The sequence below is a fragment of the Furipterus horrens genome, unplaced genomic scaffold (assembly GCF_987537825.1).
Source record: "Furipterus horrens unplaced genomic scaffold, mFurHor1.1.pri manual_scaffold_7, whole genome shotgun sequence".
Classification (NCBI taxonomy): domain Eukaryota; kingdom Metazoa; phylum Chordata; class Mammalia; order Chiroptera; family Furipteridae; genus Furipterus; species Furipterus horrens.
In genome coordinates, this window is record NW_028327177.1 from 60,310,254 (window position 1) to 60,327,233 (window position 16,980).

The 16,980-nt window shown below is 39.2% G+C and overlaps 1 protein-coding gene across 1 annotated transcript in view; it reads left to right on the forward strand.

The window, feature by feature from the left end:
- The first annotated feature begins 2,462 nt into the window (after positions 1-2,462).
- Positions 2,463-16,980, forward strand: part of HNF4G (hepatocyte nuclear factor 4 gamma) — a 121,785-nt gene continuing 107,267 nt past the window's right edge. Inside the window, exon 1 of the mRNA XM_090283750.1 lies at positions 2,463-2,577. The gene's annotated coding sequence lies outside the window, so the exon portion shown is untranslated. The remainder of the gene's footprint in view (positions 2,578-16,980) is intronic.

The following is a 16,980-nucleotide window of genomic DNA, read 5'->3' on the forward strand; positions in this document are numbered from 1 at the left end:
AGTGAAGGGTTTTTTGACGTCGAATTTTATTAAGAGATCAAATATTACATAAATACATATGCGTATAATTTCCCCCTAAGGACTACCGAAAGAAAACTTTGTACCTGAGAACTTTTCACTAAAAAATATCCTGATCTATTTCCTTCTGGTAGCGCCCCACCCCCACCCCATATGCATCACGGCAGCTCTCTGTAGAGCACTTTTTTTTTTTTTTTTTCATTTTCAGCTTCATAAATCTATGCCATGAAAAATCCCAATAAGTTAGTTTCAGGAAGAACGTAAGTGATGCTCTACAAAGCTTGATCAACTGGCATTGGTTGATCGAGTAAAAACTGCCAAGTCCCGGAGTCCAGCCATTTCCTCGTAGTGCCGCTTATTTACTTATTTAGTCAGTCATCTGAAATCCCGCCCTTCGTGCTGCGAACGCGGGAGGATTGGTACTCTACCATAAACTCTTAGAATGTTTTCTAAATTAGACAAATGCAATGCTCGTTTTAGATAGTAAAGAAGCCTCAGCAGAATGAACTGCTATCATTAGTCAAAATCCTTGCGGTGATAAAATTCTCCCTCAAAGCTTCTACGTATAGTGTCGAAATAATTTCGAATACAGACATGTGATAATCATTTCCTTGTAGAACAGTGAATCCACCACACACTGATGTTGAATTGATTATCCAAATCCACTAACATCCCAAATTCACAGTGAAATAAACTATTGAACTACAAAATATTGTTTCTTTGGTGGAAACAACAAATGTCCCATGGCATTAAAGCTTCCGTGAATGGGAGATGGAGGATTTCTGTCTTCAGACTTTCAGAGTTTTATGGAAACTAGACACAATATTTCGGCATATTATAAGACAGCTTTCACTATCCACATCTCTGGAAATATTTTTAAAGAGACTGTCCATAGGTGATGTATGAACAACTCACCTGTGAAAGATATGCATAATAAACATGACCCGTTAATTGTTACTTTTCTGCCTCAGCTTTCTCTGGATGGTTTCTCGACACCAAGAGAGGCCGCTTTCGTGACAGGGTTTGCAGAGAACGTGGTCAACGAGGGCCCCCAAAATGTATTTTGTTCAAGAAGGTTGATTTAAAGAAAACAGCATGTGATTTCTCCCCTTTGTTCTGATTTCTAAAACAACCTACTAGTTGTTTTTAAAAGAGCCTTTGAGCAAGAGATTCAGAACGAGGAAACTAAGTTTAGTAAACCCGATCTAAAAGGAAAAAGGAAAAAAAAAACTAGCTCTTTGATGTCTCTGGCATTGTTATTACGGTCTTAAAATAACTGCCAACCCCCTGGTCAGGAAAGAAAAACCTCAAGGATTAAGTAACTATTTATCTCATGAGGATAATTACTTGTTTGACCTCAAGCCATTCATTCCTGAAACCACGAAGTTAAATTGTTGAGATGTTTTCAAGCTCCACAGTTTCTGTCCATATCGCTTGGTTAACAAAAAATCCTGATCCAGGTGGCCAGGGCCTCTCGATGGATCTGAGCATCATTTCTCGAAGTGTAAAGTTTGGGAAGGTGCCTACGATAGAGGAGGAAGATAGGAAGCGTACCATCTGTGCGATGTAAAGAGGTGGTTAATGACCAACGCCACAGGTGGCTGCGACAGCCCAGCGCACATCTCCCTCTTCCCTCCCTCCCAAGCATCAGGGCAGAAGTGAAGCCCAGGGGGCCGAAGTGCAGTTTAAATGAAATGGTTGCGGCTTCTAGTGTTGTGGCCGCAGAGCCGTCTCTAGGAACCTGTTAAATTCCCTTTAATAACACTTCCGGCCCTTTCCTGGACCTCACTGGCTCGGAATTATATCTGCATTCTGGGTTCCGCAGGCTTCCCGCAGCCACCACGCACGGCCCCAGGGCTGACACCGCCCTAGCCCAGGCGGTACCAGGGCTGGGGGGGGGGGGGGACGGTACGGGTGTCTAGGGCACCGCTCTGGGCCTCGGCGGCGGGCGGCACCTGGCTGGGCTCCCGGGTGCGGAAAGTGGGGGAGTTTTAACTCCAGTCCCAAATGGTCAAGCCGCGGGCGCCTCACTCTGGCTGTAGACAGTAGGCATGTGGCGTGTGGCACTTGTGGCCGGAGTCCTCTGGAAGGCCGCAGAGCTGCCAAGGTTAGCAGAGGCCGGGACTGGCCCTGGGAACAGGGAAACTAGCGCGCCCTCGCCGCTTTAGGTTCGCACCGAGGCTGCTGGTTACTGTTTAACATCCCCACCCACGTTTCAGTTTGTTCAGTAAATCGATCGGACTGTGAGAGTCAGGTTGCTGTCTTGTCGCCATTGAGCAAAGCTAATATCCTCCTAGCATATGGTCTAAAGTCTCTGCTAGAGATCGAGAACAACAAACAAACAAACAAACAAACAACCACATCCTTGAGCCTCCTCTCCCCGAACACGCAGCCCCACCCCCACCCCCCACCTCTGAGCCTTCTGCCAACTTCCCAGGCTCGGAAAAGTGCGTCCTGGGACGCGGCTGCGGGGGTGGGTGGGGGACCTAAGTCTGGGAGATGCGGCTACGGGCACTCAGCTGATTGCGACGCGGGAGCTCCCGGAGCGGCTCCGCGCAGGTAAGTGTCACCGCCACGCACCAAGTCAGGGCTGATCCTGCGTCCCCAGCCCTCAGTGAGTCTCCGAGCTCCTCAGACAGCGGGAGGAGGGGTGCCACCCGGGAGGGGCCGAGCTCTGGGCCCCTAGGCCTGGCAGCTTGAAAACAGATGCCCCGAGGCCTCCCGCAGTCTGCGAAGAAGAAAGGGCTGGAGGAGAGGCAGTAGGGGCACGCACAGGCCGCTCTGCCAGGACAAGTGAAAGAAAAGTTGTATTTGTTTGAGAAAGAAAGCTTTGATGTCCGTCAGCGGGTCACGTGGCTGCCAGGTCTCTGGGGGCTTTGGTGGCGTTTTTCTGGCCTGGGGCAAGGCTAGGGCATCTAGACGCCTGTGGACAGTGGAGGTTTGCGAGGAGGGGCTCGGTCCTGGAGCATCTGCTTAAGGCCTTGGCATCAATCTCAGCTTCTGTCGGTTCTCTCAGAGATACTTTAGGAGTGGGCATCTTTTGTGAGGATGCTGGAGAGATTATAGGAAAAACTGTGTATGTATGTATGTGATTGTATACATTTACCTACACGCACAAAAGTACATATATTTACTTAGATAAATACATATTTACCTACGTGTGTGTGTGTATATATGTATATATGCACATATCTATATACAGATATATCTATTCAACTATTGAAACCATTTAGCTTCCTTTAGGAAGAAATGATCTTTGCAAGCTTGTTTTAAAAACTTGCCAGTTAAGAGATCATCGTTCATGTTGAACGGAATTTTTACATTGAATATATAAATAGGTGCTTCATACCTGATGCACTGCTTCTAGGCTTGCTCAAAACAAAGGCCCCTGTCCAAAATGCAGACGATCTCCAGTTAGCTTTCAGACGAGGACTAGAAAGAGCCAGAGCGTGCAGAGTACAGACGCTCTCAGCTTCATCAGAGGCCCTGAAAACCAAATACCTACCTCACTGATAGAAACATTCCTGTTTTGGTTTTGTTACTTCTTCCCAATTTTCCACTCATTTAACATGTTTCTTCTCTCTGTCTGCACGTGCATTTAATTATCATTAAAATATTCTTCCTTTCCATCTATCACCGTTTTTTCGGTAATAATACTGCACTCCTCACCTTCCTGCCACACCTCCTCTGTTTTTCTCTCTGCGCATGCACTATCAGTCATTTTATTGTGCCTTTGAAGTCAGAGGCCAAGTGTGGGGTTGGGCTCCTCTTTGGCACCATTTGGTGGGGGGGAGTGGGAGAGAGGAAGGTAATCAGTAGTATTAACTACTCATTTTTCACTTTTCAAAGTAGAGTGGAAATTGAGAGCTTTTGGTTCTCTTCTCCCATTCTTCCTAAACTCCATCTGTAGACCTACAAATACGGAATTTTTCTCAACATGCTTCATGAAGGTAGTGCAACCCTCTGACTAAAATGTGTCTATTAACCTCTCATAAGCATTTTATTCTGCAATTGTGACTATAAGAATATAAGATAGTGCAAACTAACTTTTGGGAATTGCTAAGACTTCTCTTAATGCCTGTGTGTAAATAATAGCTTTATTTTTTGAATTCCCTGTTTCTTTAAAAAATTCTTATTTCTATGAATTTGAAAGGAATACTGTCTTATAAAGCAACATGAAAATTATAGTAAAGAATAAGTGAACCACTTCCCTGTTCTACTCCATATGTGTAACCACCATTGCTAGTTGGGTTTGTGTCTCTCCATCTGTATAACCACAGTAATTTTTCTTTCATTATTTCAAAAAATTGGATAATGGTTCGTATCAGACCAGCATTCTGAAATTTAATTTTCTTTAATAGTTTGCAAATATTTATCTGTCAATATATGAAAAATCCTTGTGTGTGTGTGTCTGTGTGTGTGTATCTACCCAAAGTTGCCAGCCAATATTCCCAGAATCCCAGAATATTCACTTGGATTTTCCAGTTTCTTAGTATCGCAAGTCGTGATGCTATCAATATCTATGTACATTATCTTTGCATGCCTACCACAGACTATTTATTCTGAGAGGATTGCTGGCTCCAGGGGATGTTCACTTTAACTTTAATAAATATTGCAAAGAGTCTTCCTCAATACCCACAGTATATTGACCATGTTCTTGCCAACAATGGATAATAATGATGTAAGAGCTTGACTATTTGGTTGTTGAAAAACTAAAAATTATATGACCTAGTCTTGGAACATCTGATTGGAGAGTTTGAGAATTTTGCTTGAAAAATATAACAAAGTAGAAGGGGCATTAACTGCATTTCAAAATGTTATGTTATTTTGAGCTTCTAGAAGATGCCACTGCATTAGTCATTATCAATCCATTTACAGAATGTCTGTTTTGCAAACATGCAACTATGGTGTGCCTTCTAGTTAGTGTCATAATTTTGTGGCTCTCGCCTTATATGTTTGCCACCTTCATAAAAAATATTCAGTTTCCTGGGAATGATAACATGATTTTAAATGAAATATCATAGCTTTAGATCTCTAAGTGGCTGTAGATGCAAACCAAACAACTGAGTGTACAATGATGCCTCCTTGCAGAATCACTTAATCTACCCTCCCCATGGGAATTTTTATCTATTGGTATTAATCAGCTCATGCACAGGCACAAGGACACTTCAAATATGATTTACTCTTAGAGCTGAACAAATTATTTAGCAATATTCATATATACATATTTTTAGCTAATACTTATTGAATCCTTAATATGTGCTATATGGTGTTCTAAGCCATTTGTAACTTTATCTTTAGATTCTTTAAACAACCCTGGGCAGTTCATACTAATATTCTTCCAGTTTTCAGATGTGAAAAATGGAGCATAATATAAAAAAGCTGACTAAGGTCACATATCTATAAAGGATAAAACTGGATATTCAAATCCAGGCACTGTGGCTCTAAGACATGAGAGTAGGCAGGCTGCTCTACATGGTCACTGGTTGCTCTCTGCATAGGGGTGCCCAACTGATGGAGAAGTAAAGATCTGAACCTTAACTGGACCCATACCCCTTAGCTCTTGGCTGGGTATTCCTTGGGGCACTTTTATATGTCTCAATATGTCTGCAAGAGCCAGCAGCGCCTGCGTCCTGGTGTACTGGGAGCTACAGGTATACGCATTCAGATACTTACATAAGTACTTTTGGAACTCAACACTGTCTTGCCCATTCATTATGGGTACACCTTAAAGGAGAGAGAGGCCTTACTTACTGATTGTGCTTCCTACCTTGTGTTTAATACAGGGTGACCAGGTAGGTATGCTGTTCACATGGGAGACTTAACTCAGAGCCTCTGATGTTGTACTGCTGTGAAAACCTTTGGTTTTATCAAGATGTTTTTTCTGGAAAATGCATAAGGAGTTCATTTGTGTGTGTGTGTGTGTTAACATTTGGGAAATGAAGGCCTTTGAGGATGACCAATAAGCCATGAGAGAAGGCTTTGCTGTCACATAGGGAGGTTTATATTCCTGCCAAGCTATTTACTAAAAGGGGGCAGAGTTTGGGGGACTTGGGCCAGTTAACCTTTTGGAGTCCTAATTCCCTTATTTTTAAAGTGTATGTGGTTATTATACCTGTCTCATAGACTTGGTATGATGATTATATATGTTAATTAATGAAAACCTCTAGAACAATGACTGGCATTTATTGAATACCAAATATGTATTCTGTGTTGTTGTTATACAAGTGATAGAATGAGATAAACCATCTGTTTTTTAAAAATTATTTTTATTGTTTTTCTATTACAATTGTCCCATTTTCCCCTCATTGCTACTCCCCGCCCAGCCCATCCCTTCTCCCACAATCAATCCCCACCCCGTTGTCTGCATTCATGGGTTATTTATATTAGTTTATTTACTAAACCCTTACTCTACTTACCCCTTTTCCTCTCTTTCCGCTCCCCCTGATAACTGTTACTCTGTTCCTTGTTCAATGGTCTTCATTTGTTTTTGTTGTTCATTAGTCTCCTGTATCAGGTGATATCATATGGTATTTTTCTTTGATCGCCTGGCTTATTTCGCTAAGCATAATTCTCTCTAGTTCCACCCATGTTGTCACAAATGACAGGAGTCCCTTCTTTATTCTGCAGCATAATATTCCATTGTGTAAATGTACCACAGTTTTTTAATCCACTCCTTTACAGATGGGCACTTAGGCTGTTTCCAGCACTTGGCTATTGTAAACAGTGCTGCTATGAACATAGGGATGCATAAGTTCTTTTGAATTAGGTTTTTAGGATATTTCGGGTAAATCTTAGCAGTGGAATTGCTGGTTCAAGAGGCAGTTCATTTTTAGTTTTTTGAGGTAATTCCATACTGTTTTCCATAGTGGCTGCACCAGTCTGCATTCCCACCGACACTGCAGTGGGGTTCCCGTTTCTCAACATCCTCGCCAGCACTTGTTTGTTGATTTGTTGATGGTGGCCATTCTGACCGGTGTAAAGTGGTTTTTATTTGCATCTCTCTGATGGTTAGTAATGTTGAGCATTTTTTCATGTGTCTATGGACCTTCTGTATGCCCTCTTCAGAGAAGTGTTTGTTCAGGTCCTTTGCCCTTTTTTTAATTGGGTTGTCTGTTTTCTTGATGCTGAGTCGTATAAGTTCTTTATATATTTTGGAAATCAGTCTCTTGTCTGAGGCATCATTGGCAAATATGTTCTCCCATATGGTTGGTTTCCTTTTCAGCTTGCTGATGTTTTCTTTTGCTGAGGAGAAACTTTTTAGTTTGATCTAGTCCCATTTGTTTATTTTTTCCTTTATTTCTCTTGCCTTAGGAGATGTATTCGTGAAGATATTGTTATGTGGGATATCTGAAGTTTTCCTGCCTATGTTTTCCTCTAGGACTTTCATGGTGTCACTGCTTACATTTAAGTCTTTGATCCATCTTGAGTTTATTCTGGTGTGTGGTGTAAGTTGGTGGTCTAGTTTTATTTTTTTGCTCGTCCCTGTCCAGTTCTCCCAGCACCATTTGTTGAAGAGGCTCTTCTCACTTCATTTTATGTTCCTTACCCCTTTATCAAATATTAGTTGACCATATATTCCTGGGTTTATTTCTGGACTCTATTCTGTTCCATTGATCTATATGTCTGTTCTTTTGCCATTACCAGACTGTTTTGATCACAGTGGCTTTGTAGTATAGTTTGATGTCTGGTATTGCGATTCATCCTGCTGTGTTCTTCTGTCTCAGGTTCGCTTTGGCCATTCAGGGTCCTTTTTGGTTCCATATAAATTTTTGAAGTATTGTTTTAGGTCTGTGAAATATGTCATAGGTATTTTAATAGGGATTGCATTGAATCTATAAATTGCTTTGGGTAGTATGGCCATTTTGATGATGTTGATCCTTCCCCTCCAAGAACATGGTATTTGCTTCTATTTATTTGTATCTTCCTTAATTTCTTTCTTCACTGTTACATAATTTTCAGAGTACAGTTCTTTTACCTCTTTGGTTAAGTTTATTCCTCAGTACTTTATTTTTCTTGTTGCTATAATAAATGGGATTTTTTTCTAGTTTTTATCTCAGAAATTTTATTGTTGGTGTACAGAAGTGCCTTTGCTTTCTGAATATTGACTTTTTACCCTGCCATTTTGCCAAATTCACTTATTATATTGAGTAGTTTTTTTGTGGAGTCTATAGGGTTTTCTGTGTATACTATCATGTCATCTGCAAATAAGGACAGTTTTACTTCTTCTTTTCCAATTTGGATAGCTTTTATTTCTTTTTCTTGTATGATTGCTTTGGCTAGAACTTCCAATAAAATGTGAATAGGAGTGAAGAGAGTGGATATCCTAGTCTTGTTCCTGATTTCAGGGGGAATGCTTTCAGTTTTTGTCCATTGAGTATGATGTTGGCTTCAGGTTTCTAGTATATGGCCTTTATTATGTTGAGGTATGCTCCCTCTATTCCCATTTTGCTGAGGGTTTTCATTATAAATGGGTGTTGTACTTTATCAAATGCCTTTTCAGCATCTACTGATATGATCATGTGGTTTTTGTCTTTCATTTTGTTTATGTGGTGTATTACATTTATTGATTTGCAAATATTAAACCATCCTTGCATCCTTGATTGTGATGTATGATCTTTTTAATGTGTTGCTGGATTCGGTTTGCCAATATTCTGTTCAGGATTTTAGCATCTACGTTCATCAATGATATTGGCCTGTAGTTTTTTCTTTGTTGTGCCTTGACCAGGTTTTGGTGTTACGGTAATACTGGCTTCATAGAAAGTGTTTGGGAGTCTTCCCTCTTCTTGGATTTTTTGGAATAGTTTGAGAAGTGTAGGTGTTAGTTCTTCCCTAAATGTTTTGTAAAATTCACCTGTGAAGCCATCTGGTCCAGGGCTTTTGTATGCTGGGAGTTTTTGATTGCTGTTTTAATTTTACTGTTTGTTATCGGTCTGTCCAGGTTTCTGCTTCTTCTTGATTTAGTTTTGGGAGATTATATGTTTCTAGAAATATGTCCATTTCATCTAGATTTTCAAGTTTCTTGCCATACAGTTGTTTGTAGTAATTTCTTACAGTCTTTTGTATTTCTGTGATATTGGTTATGATTTCTCCTCTTTCATTTCTTATTTTGATTATTTGGGTCCTCTCTCTTTTTTTCTTGATGAACCTGGCTAAAGGCTTGTCGATTTTATTTATTTTTCCAAGGAATCAGCTCCTACTTTTGTTGCTCTTTTGAATTGTTTGTTTAGTCTGTATGTCATTTAATTCTGCTCTGATCTTGATTATTTCCTTTCTTCTACTTGCTCTGGGCTTTGTTTGTTGTTGTTGTTCTAGTTCTTGTAGCTGTAGGGTTAGATTTTTTTATTTGAGATTCTTCTATCTTTTTTAGGTAGGCCTGTATTACTATGAACTTTCTTTTCAGAACTGCTTTTGCTGTGTCCCATAGGTTTTGGGCTATTGTGTGCTCATTACCATTTGTTTCCAGAAACTTCTTGATTTCTTCCTGATGTCATTGTTAACCCATTCATTATTTAATAGCATGTTATTCATTCTCCATCAGTTTGGATGTCTTTGAGTTTTTTCCTTGAGGTTGGTTTCTAGTTTCAAGGCATTGTGATCTGAGAAGATGCTTGATATAATTTCAGTTTTCTTGAATTTGTTGAGGCTTGTTTGTATCTTGCCATGTGGTCTATCTTTGAAAATGTCCCATGTGCATTTGAAAAGAATGTATATTTTGCTTCTTTGGGGTGAAAATTCTACATGTACTAATTAAGTCCATTTGATCTACAGTGTTGTTCAATGCCTCAATATCCTTGGTGTTTCTTTGCTTTGAAGATATGTGCATTGTTGACCATGTGCTGTTAAAGTCCCCTTCTATGAGTGTATTGCTGTTGATATCTTTTTTGTAGTCTTCTAGTATTTTCCTTATATATTTCAGTGCACCTATGTTGGGTGCATATATGTTTCTCAGGGTTATATCTTCTTGATGGATTATTCTCTTAAGTATTATAAAATGTCCTTTGTCTCTTTTTATGGCCTTTGCTGTGAAATCTGTTTTGTCTGATATAAGTATTGCTACCCCAGCTTTTTATTCATGTCCATTTGCTTGGAATACTTTTTCCATCCCTTCACTCTCAGTCTGTTCAAATCTTTTGTTTTGAGGTGTGTCTCTTGTAAATAGTATATATGTAGGTCATGTTTTCATATCCATTCCGCTACCCTATGTCCTTTGATTGGAGCATTTAATCCATTTACATTTAAGGTTATTATTGACAGATATTTATTCATTTTCCTTTGTACCCATGTTCCTCTCCCTCTCTCTTTTTTTTCTTCTTAGAGCAGTCCCTTTAGCATCTCTTGTAATACTGGTTTGGTGAAGATGTATTCTTTTAGTCCTTCTTTGTCTGGGAAACTCTTTATTTCACTTTCTGTTTTGAAAGAGATCCTTGCTGGGTAGAGTAGTCTTGGTTGTAGGCATTTGTTTTACATTGTTTTGAAATATTTTTTGCCATTCCCTTCTGGCTCGTAGTGTTTCTTTTACGAAATCAGTTGATAGTCTTCTCTGACCTCCCTTGCATGTTATTTGCTGTTTTTCTCTTGCTGCTTTTAGGACTCTCTCTTTGTCTTTGAATGTTGCCATTTTAATTATGATGTGACTTGGAGTAGGCCTTGTTGAGTTCATCTTCATTGGAACCCTCTGTGCTTTCTGGACTTGCATGACTTTTTCTCTCATCAAGTTAGAAAATTTTCTGTCATTACTTTTTCAATCAGGTTTTCTATCCCATGATCCTCTCCTTCTCCTTCTTTTACTCCTATGATACGGATATCGTTTCATTTCATGTTATCCTGCAGTTCTCTTAAACCCTCTTCCTTCTTTTTAAATCTTTTTTCCTTTTGTTGCATTATTTGGGAATTTTTTTCTACATTGTCCTCTAACTCAGTGATCTGATCCTCTGCTTCATTTAGCCTGTGTTTGATTGATTCTGCTGTGTTCTTCAGTTCAGGAATTGTATTCTTCATTTCTTCCTGGTTCTCATTGATAGTTTCTATGTCCTTTTTTATGCTGGTATAGTTTTCAGTAAGTTCCTTGTAGCTTCCCTGGAGTTCTTTGTAGTTCCCCTGGAGTTCGTTGTAGTTTTCTTTGAGTTTGTTGAGTTCATTGAGCTTCCTCATTACTATTGTTTTGAATTCCAAGTCTGGTAGCTTGCTTGCTTCTATTTCATCTACCTCTCCTTCTAGAAATTCCTGCTTTCCTTTTGGTGGCATGTTGTTTCTGTTTGGTGGAGTGTGTTCTGCCTCACCATTTTGCACACTGGTCTTGCTTCTGCTTCTTAGATTGATCTGCTCTTATTTTCTGCCTTTATGGTGTGACCTTCTTATAAACAGTTGTTGAGCTGCTACCTCCAGCTGACGCCACTTGGAGGGGAGCAGTCTGCTTAAGTGATTTCTCCTGTAGCACTGGGGATGATTCTGTTCTGGGACCTAGTCCACTGCTCTCCCAGCTCTTTCTCGAGAGCCAGCACCTAAAACTTATTACAAAGTGCCTCTAGTTCATTTCACCATCCTTTGGCCTCAGCCAGAGGTGAGTGCATTCCCTCGCACAGGCCAGGGGCGGTTGACCCGTTGTGCACTGGGGCAAGTGGGTCCAAGGTGGACTGGTTGCTTTCCTGCTCCGGCGAAGGGGGAGGCCTCTGTGCACTGGTGGGTGGGTTTGTTGTGGTCCTATCAGGGCGGCAGGTAAGTTGTTTTGGGGCCCATTGGGGCGGGGCCACAGGCACCTGTGCACCGCGGAGGTGGGCCCCTGTGCACAGCGGCAAGCCCACTGTTCTTGTGCCTACTGGGGTGTGCCCGGGTGGCCCCTGGGCATGGTGGCTGGCACGTTGGTTTGGCGCCTATTGGGGCAGACCAGGGGAGCCTGAGCACGGCAGCGGCATTTGCCTCGAGATAAAGCATTTTAAATGCTACTTGATTTATAGTATGTTCTTCATGTGTCACCTGTTTTTATTGATCCTCTCTCTAGAGAACTTATATTTACATACGCAAATTGTATATGACTTCAAATGTTTGTGGATCCCTAGAAAACCTGGACAAGCCCTCTAACAGGCTTTGGAGATATGATGATGAATAAGATAGACATAGATCCTGATTTCATGGAGCTTTTAGCTAGGCAGTGTAGACAAGAATCAGTCTGCATGTAGTCCAATGGTTAGAACAAGAGTTTTGCAATCATTTAAACCTCTGTGCAAATCTCAGCTCTGCTCTCTGATAGCTATGTTTCCTAAGCAAGTTACTTAATATCTCTGCCTCAGTTTAAAAGGTGTTAAAATGGGAATAATAGTCCTTACTCTCAATGTATATGTGGAGTAATTCTTGTATTATTCAAACCAAGCATGATATTTGTTGAATGTTTGACACTTTCTCTACACTCTATTTTAATATAGAAGAATCCCATTTATCCATGATAGTGAAGCATTGACATGCACAGCTAAGCATTGTGTCCTCATCACTTAATAGTGTCGGCTGATAACATCATCTGGGACTGGTAATTTAGTTATTTTTAATATTTTGAATCTTTGAGTGCCGCCCTTCTATGATTGCATATTGAGTTTGCTTTGCTTGTGCTCTTGACTTTCTTGTGTCATGACTATATATTGCAAATAATTAATGTATATTAATTTAGCAGTAAATAATTTATAGATGCTGTACCAGATGCCTGGAATACAAATATAAATATGCAGCATCCCCACCCTCAAACACAAATAATTTACTTGGACAAAAATTACATATCACCTTCTACATCGTAAGGTGATAACTGTTGCATTAGTGTATAGACACAAATACAATGGGGAATGGAAGCACAAAGGATAATTTGAATAGCCTGGAGAGATTTTATGGAGAAATTAATGACTTCTGGATTAGAACTTGCTGAATAGAGAAGAATCAGAAAAATGTTTGGAGCAGAGTATATTGCATGTAGAATAGGTGGACTAACAAATGATGAAGTGGGGCTAGATTCTGATATTCTTGAATATGGGTCACAATATGACTCTTGGACAATGGAGAGCCATCAAAAGTCTGTAGTAGATTGAATTATGAAAGCTTTCTCTCTCTCTCTCTCTCTCTCTCTCTTTCTTTTTGCAAATTCATTTATTTTAACTCCTGTGGGTTCTTTTTATTTGTGGTAAAGAAAGGAGGGGACTGTAATCCAGAGTAATTGAAATACTTATACTCCCAGTGAGGGATGTATTCATTATCAAAATGCTCTTTTACAAAGAAAGTAAAAATGAATTAATATTATGTTTAATGTTTCCATACACATTTTTGTATCTTTTGTGTAATTATTTCAAATCATTTTAAGAAATACTCAAGTATTGTGTAGTATGTCTGTGCAAATTTAGCATGGGATCTGCCATTGTCTCAGATTAACCCAGAATACCAGAGTGTCTTTTAAAATGTATTTGCACAATTATTCTAATCAAGTTTGTATTACTTAAATAGTGGAGGCATAGAAAGAGCATGCAGGATTTGGAGTCAAACAGACTTGATTCAAACCTGTATGCAGAGCTTCAGGCATGTTAACCAGCTAACCTGAGCCCACCTAGCTCATGGACACTGTGTGCTGTGAGACTTCAATAAAATGGCTTTTAAAGTGTTCAGCAGAGTTTGGCAAAATGCAAATGCACTTAATAAATACTAGATTGCTTGCTGTCTTGCATCATCTTTATGAAGTTAATAATATTTTTATATATTCATCTATTGCTGCAGGTTTTATACACATAAATATACACATATATGTATATACACACATATTTTATAAACATATGCACACACACTACTTCTATTACTAATCATTGACTGCTATGACTAGTTAACATTTATTGAGCACTTTCTGTATGCTAGGCACCGAGCACTACATGTAAATCATTTCATTCTTATTCTAACTTTTTAGAGGTATAAACTGTTCTTATCTCCATAGTGCAGATGAGGAAACTGAGACAGAGGTTGGTTAGATACCCAGCTGAGCTTGCAGAGGAAGTAAACGTGAGCCTTAGGCACAAACCAAGGCTGTTTAACTTCAGAGCTCACACAATTTCCTCTTCTAATAACTTTAATACCTAAGCTGTTATACCAATGATCTTATCTCAATTTTCATAGCATCTTTTAAAGCTACAAATAAAACAGGTAATTTCATTTTTCTCATTTTTTTGTTTCATCAATTATTTATATGAAGCACGTGGTGATTTTACTGAACTCATTTGAGCATCTACTGGGATAAAATAACGTGATATTTTATGTAGAAACATACAATATGGTTGATTGATTTCTAAGACAGGTTAGAATAAATGTAAAACACTGAATTGGATCTTTTAACCAAAACTAATTTATTAAATCAGGAATAAAAATCATAATAGTCACATGTTTGATGAGATAAAATCTAATGCATATGGTATCAATTTTAATAATTTTTACCTAGCTTTGCACACTGAATTGAAACATTTTGATAATTTTGTTAATTATAAATGTATGGACATTGCTATCTTATCTTCAGGAGTCATGGATAAATATTAGTTGAAGAACGTTCTTAATTAGTGATTATTTAATAATGAAACTTCTTGGGAAGCAAGGCCTAAAAGGCCTGGAGTGTTTTAAAAGATGATGTTCCTTTCTTAGGTTAACTGATCAGCTTCCTGCTACCAAAAGTGATCCTCATTAGGGGCACATTAAATAGAAAGAGTAAGCATATATAGTATATATTGAAGTACTTTCCATTACCATGTGGCTTATGAATTTTAAATGGTCATATTTTCCCTTTGTGTATGCATGTATTCTTAGAAAGTAAAAACTTATATAACTTGCAAAGTAATTGTTATCTAGGTAGCGAGTATTCTGATCTCCAGCCTGAAACTGCCTTAAACACTTATTGTTATGGAAAACGAACAGTATAGAAGCATAACATGTAATTTTAAAAATTTAAGCCTAAAATATATTTTAATAAAATTGTGGTTTTCTATATATAGCCCCTGGCTGGTTTGGCTCAGTGGATTGAGCGTCGGTCTGCGAGCTAAGTGTCGCTGGTTCGATCTTCCAGTCAGGGCACATCAGAGAAGGAAAACTCTGACTCCAAAAAACCTCCGCTGCCTTGCGGCATACCTCTTCAGGGGAAAGGCTAAGGGAGTAAACCCCGACAGAAAATCCAGAGCCGGAGTCCCTAAGGCGGTTTGACGTTGTAGTCAACACCGGCAACTCCTGCGGCGCACCTGAAGCCAAGCTATATTGACTCCGTCTTTCCCTTGGACCCTTCAGCTGCGAAGAGAGGGGGTGTCTGCTGCATGGGCAACAGCAGACCCTCCATATCACCCTGCCTAGGCTCTGTAGCTTCAGCTTCACTGGAGAGGACACTCCAGCGTCATCGCAAGATGTCGATTCAACACGGGAGGAGACAGATACCGGGTCACTCCCGAGTCAGACTGCACAGCCATTCTCGGTGGGCGGTGCAGATAGACTCTTAAGAAGCTACACCATCGTCTCTCGAGACGGACGGCTGCCGACGATGATGACGATGGTTTTCTATATATATAAAGTACATATTTTTTTCTTATATGTGAGTCAAAAACCTGACATTTTATTTTTGTGAAATTAAACTAACTTGTATATTTAAAACAAGTAGTTATGATGATAATGTATCCTTTGTTTAAAAGGATTATAATTCAATTAGGCAAGTGTTTTTCAGTGAACATTATATTGCAAAACATGTAGTGGCTCAAGGGGTATAAAAATACAGAACCCCTGGAGTTCAGGAGCCAGCACACTAGTTGGAGAAATGAATGCAAAAATAATTCTCATTCAGGTTGGCTTATGATGCTATAAAATACAAATCACTTATTCCAGCATACTGAAATATGTATATATGTATATATATATATTCATATGTCTATGTATATTTAACATACAAATATGAATTATATATGCAAGTATGTACACTCATAATACACATTTGTATTTAGAGTCTAAATATGAGATGCTTCATTTAAAGTTTGATTGAACTTCAGCATTCTTTTTAAATTTTTATCTTTATCGTTGACACAATTGCAGATGTCCCCATTTTTGCCCCCCTCCTCCCTCTCCTCCAGCCCCATCTGCCCCTTTCCTCAAGCCATAATCACATTATCTGTGTCCATGGTTCATACATATATGTTCTTTGGCTAATCCCTTCTTCCTTCATCAAACCTCCCCTCCTGCCTCTCCTCTGACAGCTGTCATCTGTTCCATGTTTCCATGCCTCTTGTTTTCATTTTGTTTGTCAGTTTATTTTGTTCATTAGACTCCATATATAACTGAGATTATATGATATTTTTCTATCTCTGACTGGCATATTTCGCTTAGCATAATACTCTCTATGTCCTCCCATGCTGTCACAGAAGGTAAGACTTCTTTCTTTTTATGGCCTTGTAGTATTCCATTGTGTAAATGTATTACAGCTTTTTTATAAACTCATCTACTAATGGGTACTTGTAAATAATGGTGCTATGAACATAAAGGTGCATATAATCTTTCTGATTAGGGTTACTTAGGATATAGTCCCAGAAGTGGTATCACTTGGTCAAAAGGCAGTTCCATTTTTAATTTTTTGATGAAACTCCATACTGCTTTCCACAGTGGCTGCACTAGTCTGCATTCCAACCTAACAGTGCACTAGGGTTCCCTTTTCTTCACATCCTTGCCAGCTTTTATTTTTTGTTGACTTATTGATGACAGCCATTCTGACAGGTGTGAGGTGATATCCCATTCTAGTTTTAATTTGCATCTCTCTGATGATTAGTGATGTTGAGTATTTTTTTCAACTGTCTTTGGATCATCTGTATGTCCTCTTCAGAGAAGTGTTAATTCAGGTCCTTTACCCATTTTTTAATTTGATTGTTTGTCTTCCAGGTGTTGAGTTGTATAAGTTCTTTATATATTTTGGAGATTAACTCCTTATCA